This window comes from Manis javanica, chromosome 8, assembly GCF_040802235.1.
Source record: "Manis javanica isolate MJ-LG chromosome 8, MJ_LKY, whole genome shotgun sequence".
In the NCBI taxonomy this organism is placed as follows: Eukaryota; Metazoa; Chordata; class Mammalia; order Pholidota; family Manidae; genus Manis; species Manis javanica.
The window spans coordinates 69,136,787-69,147,143 of NC_133163.1; positions in this window are offsets into that span (position 1 = coordinate 69,136,787).

Sequence of the window (10,357 nt, forward strand, 5' to 3'; positions counted from 1 at the left end):
AAAATAAAGACATTTTTACCAGTGTGTGGTAAGTGTCATGATAAAGGTGACCATGACACTTAACCTAGGCTGTAGAGATGCAAGTGGTGAAAAAAATGACATCTAAGCTGAGACTTTAAGAACAGAGGTTGAAAGGTTGAAAAAAGATTGAAAGTATACTGCACAATGGAAAAAGTAGAAACACAGGTCCAGACCACCACACATTCCTTCTGATTGTAACTTTAAACAATCCAGAATAGATAATTTTAAATTACTCTCATTCATCCACAGGAATTTTATAAATAGCCACTGATTGGCCTCTTTTTTCAATAGAGAAATATAGAATATATAAAAAATTTAAATTATTACATGTCTGATAGAGCCTTTAAAATCAACTAGTGCATGGCAGTACAGGACTAGTACGGGACAGCCCAGGAGAATCAGAGAAATACATTATTAATTACTGTTTCTTCAATTCATCAGACACCATACAATTTGTAAATACTTACAAAAAATAAAATTTTATAAAATGTTTTCTTTATTTAACACTTCTTCCTAAATCCATTCATTCATCCATCTATGCATTAAACAAATACTTAACTCATCTTAGGCATCTCATAAGCACTGAAAATTAACCACAGACAGGATAAGATGTAGAGGACGAAGTCCCTGACATCATGGAGTTTACATTCTAGTGAGAAAGACAAACAATAAACAAGATAAATAAGTAAAATATGTAGTATATTTGTTAGTTAAATGGTAAAGCAGGGAAGACTCAAGGGAAACCAGGGGAAGGGCTGCAATCTTTGATAGTGTAGTCTAGGTAGGACTCACTGAGATCTGTGTAAAGGGAGGGAGAAGTGAGCTATTTGCTATGTGTGTGTATGGCTGGAGGAAGGGAAGCTTTCCCAGCAGCAAAGACAGGAAATGCAAAGGACCTGTGTCAGGTGCAGTTTTGGTATCTTCAAGAAAGAATTAGCAGGCTAGAGTGATGGAAAGAGAGAGTAAATGGAAATGAAGTCAGAATGTTAAGGAAAAGCACAGGTCATGTGGGGATAGACAAGATTTCCGCTGGTAGCCTGACTAACGTAGGAATACAGTAGGAGGTTGAAGAGGAAAATGAAATTACTTGAGTAGTTTTGAGCATTTCCTTGCTACTCACTGAGTAAAAACTAAAAATAGACAAGGACAGAAGCAGAGGCTGTTGTAATAACCCAATTAAGATACCGTACAATTCAGACACCATACAATTTGTGTGGAGTGGCTCAGACCTGAGCTGTGGTAGTTTGGATAGCAAGGAGTGAAGGAATTTTAGACAAATTTCAAAAATAGCACCAACATAAATTACTCTCAATTTGAATGTTGTATGTGAAAGAAACATAGCAGCCAAAGACAATTCTAAGGAATTTGGGGTTGTGTCATTAGAAGAATGCAGTTGCCTTTCCCTGAAAAGAAAAAGACTGGGTGAAGGGCAGGTTGTGGGAAAATATCAGGTTATTTTTGGACATGTTGAACTTAAGAAGTATATTTGCTTTCCAAGTGGAGATATCTTATGGGTAGCTGTAAACAGTGGGCTTCACAAAAGAAATCTGAACTGATCACTTATATTTATATATAATATGTTTATAGATTTGTATATTATATTTTATAAGTATATTTTATAACTATATATTTTTATATTTGTATTATATTATAAACTTATATAGCATATCAATGGCACCTAAAACCTTGAGAGTGGATGAGTTCCACAAAATAGTCATTAAAGATAGAAAAGAGAATTGATGTGAGTACTGAAACTAGGGGCACTGCGACATTACAAGTCATGGAAACTGGGAGGAAATATCAAAAAATCTGAGATGGAACATCCAGACATAGGAAAAAAAGAAACATAAAATACAAAAACACTGTTTGTTGTCCTGGAAGCCAAACAAAGAAAGTGTTTCAAGAAGGAGATAGTGTCTTGCCAATGGGTTCCAGTCCCAGCAAGTTCACTATAGATTCAATGAGACTGAAAAATGACAGTGGAACATTCTTGGGGTGAAAGAGCTTACACCCAACTTTATTCCCATGGTGGCAGGTCAATCACTAGGATCCTGTCCAATCAGAGCAAGTCTGCATGCAGCAAGCCAGTCTCTGCCTCCAGGTCTCTGCCCCCACAGCCATCTCAGTCTCTGTCCTCGGCGCTGCCACCACTCCAGTCCCTGTTCTCCTGCAGCCGTGCAGCTGTACACACCATGTTGCCCAGAGCACTGGACGGAGCTCTTTATATAGAGTCAATAATGACATATTGCCCAAATATGTGTAGTGAGCAAGCTGACCAGGGCCAGGTGAGAATCCTGGCCATAGGAACCTTCACTTTCACCATAGATAGTAATCAATTTTGTCAAATGTTAATGACAATTCAAGTAAGATGAGGCCTGAGAATTGACCATTTAGCAACATGGAGTTCATGGATGACCTTGGTAAAAGCAGTTTCAGTGGAGTTCTGGTGCTAAAAATCTGTTTGGAATGGATTAAAGGAAGGATAGGAGGGAGAAATTGGAAGTTGTACATAGAAACTTCTTTCTAAAGGAGTTTTATTTTAAAAGGAATGAGAAAAGAGAAAAGGTTGTAAAGGAAATGAGCCAGAAATGAAGAAGTGGATTCAAAAGTGTGTTTTTTAGAAATGCAAGAAATAGCAGCATGTGTATGTGCTGATGTGAACCATCCAGTATCCAGAGAAATGTATGTGGTGCAGGAAAAAGAGAGAATTACTAAACTCACATTGCAGAGTAAATGGAAGAGGAATAGAATGTAGTGCACAAATAGAGATAGCCTTTTTCAGGAGTATGGTGATGAAAGTTCAAGTAAATTCACACAAATATAGTTAAGTCACTGGATGTAGACAAGTAGTAGTTCATGGAAACTCTCTTAAATTTGCATCAGTTTTCTTAGTGAAGTAGAAATCACGGTCAACAGGTTAGGATGAGGATGAAGAAAGCAGTGTTGGAGGTTTGGGGAGAGAAAATGTGAAATAATCTCATGAATAAACTAGGGAAATCTAGCATGATTGTTAAACAGTGTTAAGGAGCCACTTGAGAAAAGTGATCTTAAATTTAAGGTGAGATCAGTCAGTGTTATTTTGTATTTTTTTCTCCAGCCACAGTCAATCACAAGTGGGCAAATGGTAAACAGGTTAAGGGTTTGATTTAACAAAGATGGTGCTTTATCCAACTGAACATAACAAAGCAAGCATGGGCACCAAGGAGTGGATGGTGTTTGCGGTGAGTGATTACACTGACACAGGTCTTTAAGAAGTTATAACAGTTTAAAGCCAAGACGTATTTTAAGCATTTGGGGATTTCATCAGTTGTTCAATTTTGTGGTAGTCCTTGACAGTACAGAAAAAAGCACAGTTGAATGTGAGCCTTTTCATTTTGTGGTTCTAGAAGAGCTGCTCTTATTGTCCACTACTCTTTAAACAGTATCAGTTGAAAAACCAGGGTCCTCCATTATCAATGTAAGTATTAGGACTTGGGCTGCTCTAGAATAGGAAAAAGTTTTAAGAAAACTTAAAATCAAACTGCCAGTAATGTTACATTATCCCTGAGTGCACATTATTAGTTTCTCGTTAACTTGATTGTTTTCCAGTAAAAGTGAAATGTGCAATATGCAGATTAAATAATATTAGGTGTCAGAGTTTGAAAGAAATATTCATTTAACATTGGAAGAGGTTTTTCTCTGAGGAAATCTTGTTCATTTATTTTGTGAGAATATTTGTTTGTCGCTATTTGTTCAAAACATAATACAATTGTGAGATCCGGTGCCTGCTGGCAAAGTTGGAATAGCTGTCAGCAGGAAATGGCAAACTAATAATAAGTGCTGGTAAAATATTTATATTATAGTTTACTGGGAAGCTGAATGAAGTTTGTATTTCATTAGTGCTTGAGGCAGTACATTGTAACATAGTTGTGCTCTAAAATAAGTGGATAGAATTCTAAATACTGTACTATAGTAATTTATCTTTCAACTATCTGCTGGGGGAAAAAAAGAATTCATAATATTAGAGCGTTTTACAAGTTGAAATTTAAGAAATTTTAAACAAGGTCCATAGGGCAGTAATTAGTAGCATCTCACATTCGGTGTTATTGGACACGGAGCTGCTGGATCAACCACTTCTGTCCGAGGCCTAGTAATTTAGCTCTGGTTCATAATTCTCAATAACAGAGCTATTCAGGAGGGAGGGGTGGTCCTAAACCACCAGATGACTCAGAAGTATGGTGATGTTCAAGTACAACACTGTGTTTATGTACTCCCCAAAGTGTATCAAAGCTCAGATCCAGAGAAATAAAAGGAAAGTCAAACAAAACAAGCATTAGACTACGTAAAATAAGGTACGGACAAGGCAAACAGGTGAGGCTTTGTTTAGGTGGCTAAGGTAGATCAATATCTATTCTTGCAAGCCAGGAATCCTGCCTGCTTTCCTCTGGCGCTCTGCAGATCATCTTACGACTTGCAGACAGACTGTCGCCTAAACCCAACTGACAGACAACCTATTTCACCCCTGTAAAAATCATACCCATCTTCTTTCTTTGTGATTCACTAGAAGGGAGAAAAAAATACAACTGCCAAAATAAAATAATACCAGATTGGCTTTACCATATTTTAACATCCCTTTTCATTAAATTAAGTATAAAAGACTAATTCCCAATTTCTCTTTGATATAGAATTGTAATTTACTCGATAAAATATAAGTATATTGTGAACATAACTGTGTGTGTGTTGTATAGAGAGATAACCAAATTTATCCAAATAGTAAACATATGTAAAGTGTCTTACATGTAATCAATAAATATTACCTAATATCAATATTCCTATATAATAATTTTTAATATCTTACAGAGGGATGTTCAGAGAGTCAATTATAAACTGAGAAAATAGATGTATACTTACCTTGTAATAATTCATAGAATAGAGAAGCGATATTTCAGTAATTTGAAAATATTTAACAAGCTCATGATAGCTGAACTTTGAGTAAATAACAGAAAACCAAAATGTTTATGTTCTCTGACATAGTACCATCAGTTTGCCTTGTTCTGATGAACTACAAGTTCATGAACAATTATTAGTACTTTTAGTTTTCACATAGAACGTTTTAATTCTGATGGGAAAATCAAAATCGGAAATCTTTTCTCCAAAGCAAGTATTATATTTTGGTTAATCAAAATATAAAACCTGTCTTCTAGTTCCATAGAACTTTGGAAAATTATCCAAACTTCCTTGCAAACAGAGTATAATTATATAAAACTTTTCCTTTACATGTACAATTTTTATTTAGTTATTATTGTTTTCATTTCATAAGTTTAACTAAGTTAGGTGAATGCCTTTTACTGTGGTAAAAGCAATGGTAATACTGTAAGAACAAAATCTCTGAGAAATTAAAACAAAGGCTGCTTAACAAATAAAAAATGTACACAATCCTAATTCTGCTTTGACAAATAGACATTTAGTATGTTTTACTCTTGAGATAACATTAACAGGCAAAATTTTTCACATGTATACAGTAATTTATGATTTTCATTTTATCCAGACTATCATATCAAAACCCATCCTGCTATTTTTTTACCCCCTGAGCTGACTAATAAAAGGAATGGTAATGTTAATATTCAAAATACTGAAAGTCAAGACAAATCCTTATTTTAGTGGTTGTAGAAATTTTGTCCTAATCTTGAAAGTGGAAGAGGTCATATTTTGTAGGCTGATGTATATCCTATCTCAAGTAATATGAATATGTCTTTTCATCACTGCTACAACTTTCTGCTTACCTCTTCATGGTGGAAGAAATGTAATTTACTTGTCAGATTGAAATGGTTGATATAAATCCTTATTCCATCTTTTGAACTAGCATTTCTGAAACCCTACATTACAAACAAATGGAATGTTTAATTAAACAACTACTTTACTACTACCTGAACAAGAGTGTGTGATTATATCAACTTAAGAGCAAGCTATGGAATAGAATTCAAAGACAATGTTTTCAAGTCAGGCAAAAAGTATGAATATACTAATTTAAAATCAAGACATGTGATTGGAATGTAAACAAAACATTTTAAGTTCCTGTCTTCAAGATATCAAAATAGTTGTCAGTTAAAACTAATATAATTTAGAAGATATTAATTTACATTAAAATTTCTTCTTTAAATTACTAATGTACACACAAAGCTAAATTTAAAAGCCAATTAACAGTTTATTATGATGCTAAAAACTTATTTTAAATATAAACAATTGTTATTTTTGCAAGAGATTCATTTTACTTCTGTGCATCATTGGTTTTACACAGCTACAGATTAGCAACTCTGAAATATATTCTGAAATAAGAATGAAAATATGAAAAGGTACATTTAGCTGAAAAATTAGGCATACTATAATGTACATGATTGTGTATGTGTATGCATGTGTATCTATATTTATATGTGCATAAATATGTTTAAATATATAGTATATATTATATTTGAAAGCCAAGAATTAATTTTACCTTCTTATTTCAAAATATAAAATAATAGATTTGCTATAATCATACAAAGGCACTTGATGTTAAAGGTCAGTCCATTTTTTCACTCATTTGTGGGAACCAAGAAAAATAAAAAATCATTGGGTTCTGACCTAATCAAAGCCATAAGTTGTTTTTTAAAACATTCATTGTTAGGATTCTAATTATCTTATTTGTGTTTGTTTGGATAAACAGATGAAACATTTCTGATCCAGATGTGACAATCTCAGCGCTGTCATTTACCTTTCAAGGATCATAGAATTTTTGCTTTTAACACATTCCCTCGAGTACCTACATGTTTTCATTATAAACCAGTAGTTGAGAAAACATGTCAGATGCTAAATTCAAAATCCACGATGCAGGAAACATGGGGAAATGTAACAACTGTTTTGGAAGAAAATGCCTTGAAGTCAACTTACATAAAATCCTAAATGGTTTGTCAGTGAATTATAATTAGCATTTATGTTACAACTGCAAATGCTGAACAGTTTCTCCTTAACTACTATATGGCTGAAATTATTTTTGGTCAAGTATGCATAAAATCTTGCTAAAATGTCTATATTCTATAACATAAAAGTTTAGTGTTACAAATGTAGAATTTATAATGCCAATTAAAATTATGAAACTGAAGGAAAAAAATAAAGTCCAGAACACTTAAACTCTTTCAATACTTAATACATTCACTATATGAAATCTCATAAAGAACATGCAGCACTCAAAGTAATAATATCTTGTGTGATTATTCAATAACCTGTATGTCCATGTAGACTAAAAATGGAAATTTTTCTAGAGGTTCACATTCACTATAGTAAATGAAATGAAAGTTTTAGGGTGCTTAGGTAAAGGCTAAAATAACTCAAATTATTTACTCAGCAAATGTTCACTGATCTTTATCAATCATTATTCTCAAATACAAAGTAAACTATAAACACAAATAATATAATTAATGAAAGGATCTATGCAAAGATAGACAATGCAAGACAACTGAACTTATAATGAATAACATCTAAAATATTTAATCACAGTCTTATATGACTACACACATTTCTACTTACTAAAATAGTGAAAGTGCCATTTTCTACTTTTTTAAATGTATATTTGCAAACATTTTCTCTCACAGAATCGTTCAATTAAATAACATGCATTTCCAATTAAATAACTAATGTATTTATGAATATTCATTTTCTACATTTATTTGATAAAGGCTAGAGTTGGTTAGACTAGCATGGAAACAAAAATTATTATGTTATTTTAAACTCAGCAACCTCTTTTAATTTGAAACAGGTGATTATATAAGAAATTGTAGAATACACTAAAAGAGTTGGAGAACAACAATGTTTCATGTAAGAATTATTAATTAGTGTTTATAATCACTAAAAACAAGTATGTACATGAATATATAATCATCTAAAGAATGTCAATCTTTAACTTCACTTAATTACTAAAATGGACATTTAAGAATGTATTTTAATGAATATCACAAATGTATTTTTTGATTAAACACAGATAATAAAAATAGTTTGGTTTCTAATAAAAATACCAAATATAAGACCAATTTCATGTATACATATTAATTATGAGAAAAAAATTAAAATATTTACATCTTTCAAAATAGTATCAATATAATTATAAATACTCAGTGGAAATGAAATCCTTAGTACATATAGCCAGTCTCCAACAGATTATTGGTATTACTAAAATGTGGGTGTTGAGTGCCTAGTTTATATCATTTGCGATTTGTTGTGCAAAGTGTAAAATAAGCAGGAAGTTTAAATCTTATTTCCTTAACCCTGATGGATAAACACCATCATGAAAACATTAAAAGTCTGTTATTTGGAGAGTGTGTGAGAATCCATGTGCTAAATGTGTCTTTAATATAAGAAACTCATCAGTAAGTGGAACTTTAGATACAATTGTATTTTGGAGTATCAAAGCAAAGTTTGCACTGTACATAAAGTTTACTGTCACAGCAACTCTTCAAAGAAAAAATTCTTAAATCTACGGTTGTCAGTCTGCTGTTTTCTGAGTATTATAGTTAATGGAAAAAAACTCTTAAAAGCATTGACTTTTATCCTTCATTTTAACAAAACAATTCTCTGTTTACTTATTTTACAGTTAATCTCCATGCTAAATCTGAAAGTATGCTCTCAATAACAACTATAATGAAAGAATGTTGGGATAATGACACAAGATGATAAAAGCAAGAAAAATGATCATCTGAGGATAGAATCTCCTTCATATATATGAGCTTTAAGTAGAAATGAAGTAGGAGAAATGCTCAACCAAAAATTAAGCAGAGAATTCCAATAGAAAAAAACTTATCCAAAGGTGGTCGAAAGCCTTCCTAGACTCCAATCCCTGTCGACAAGGGTTTTCTAATATGAAATACATAGCTCTATAAAATTATGTGCAAATTTTGTAGACAAGAGCTCCTCACCATCTTTAACTGATGAAAATTTAGAGGAGACTCATAGACTTAGTTTTGATGGTGAAAGTGTTTTGTTGTTTAGTAAGATAGAGATAATGCTATGTGTTCAACAAACCCATATATTTTTCTTCCTAAACAGAACTAAATTACACTACCCTGCAATTAGGTTGGGCCATGTGTCTTCAGGCCAATGGAAAAAGGTATTCACAATCCTCAGCAAGCTTTCTTCCCTCCTGACCCAATGCAGAGTATCCAGTGGAGAACTCTAGGGCTCCAGAAGATGGCACAGCCACTCACAGCCACTCTGAAAGACTGAATGGAACAAAGATCCACCCCCACTCTCTACCTAACCAACACTGGAATGTGACATAAAGGAGTAATAAATCTTGATAATACTAAGCCATTGAGATTTGAGAAAGGCTAGATTATTCATTCATTCATTTACTCAAATATTATGAATAATTAAGAGTTATGGGGATAAAAATAATATTTGGTACTTCAGAGAAAGGCAGGTGGTAATTGTACTGGATCTAAGTATTACAGTAGGAATAATTCTTTGAAACTATACGTATAGATATCAAGTATTCTGCAGTTGGTCCCTATCAAAGTCTTGCTTCCCTAATCATATGCTGAATTTGTCATCTTATTATATTATTACTATTAATGATAAATGCTTAAAGCACTACCTAGCATTCAGTTCTTACCATACTCTGAGCATAGTGCTAAACTCTTTATGTGAATTATCTCATTTAATGTCAAAGTGACCCTGTGAGGGAGTTTTGACAATATTACTCATTTCATGGAGGAAACTGATGTCTGTAGATATTAAGATGACCTCCCAGCTAATAAGTGGTGAATCCAGAACTCAGAAAGTCTTTTTGACTTCATGGCCATCTTATTAATATACAGTATTGCATTGAGGGTAATATTTGGTCCCAACTAATTATTGCTTGAGCAATAATTGACTTCAACTACTCTCCTACCCACAAACAGAATCATATAGCTGTATGTTCATTTTGTATGTCACAGAAATGGCTGACAGGAAGGGTTGACCTTAGCAGATAGAGTATAATATTGGATCTACCCCTTATAGTGGAAATTTTACTCTCAGATTTTATCAACGTGCCAAAAATTGATCCATCTATCAAAGTAAGATGCACAGTTATCACTAAAGTTTTGACCCAGAAATCATCTATTTATGAATAAGTTAAATGAAAGAAAGTCACTGAAGCTCTGGAATATAATACTCACTCACCCAAAGGTAACTGCCATTATAAATGATATATTTGAAATTCATGTTCTAGGATCAGATACTTTGGAAGCCAAATAATAATCAGTATATTGCTTGAAAAACATGGATTCAGGATGAAGATATTTTTATGGATAGAATGTTGAATAAAAGCATCAAGTTGAAATAGTCT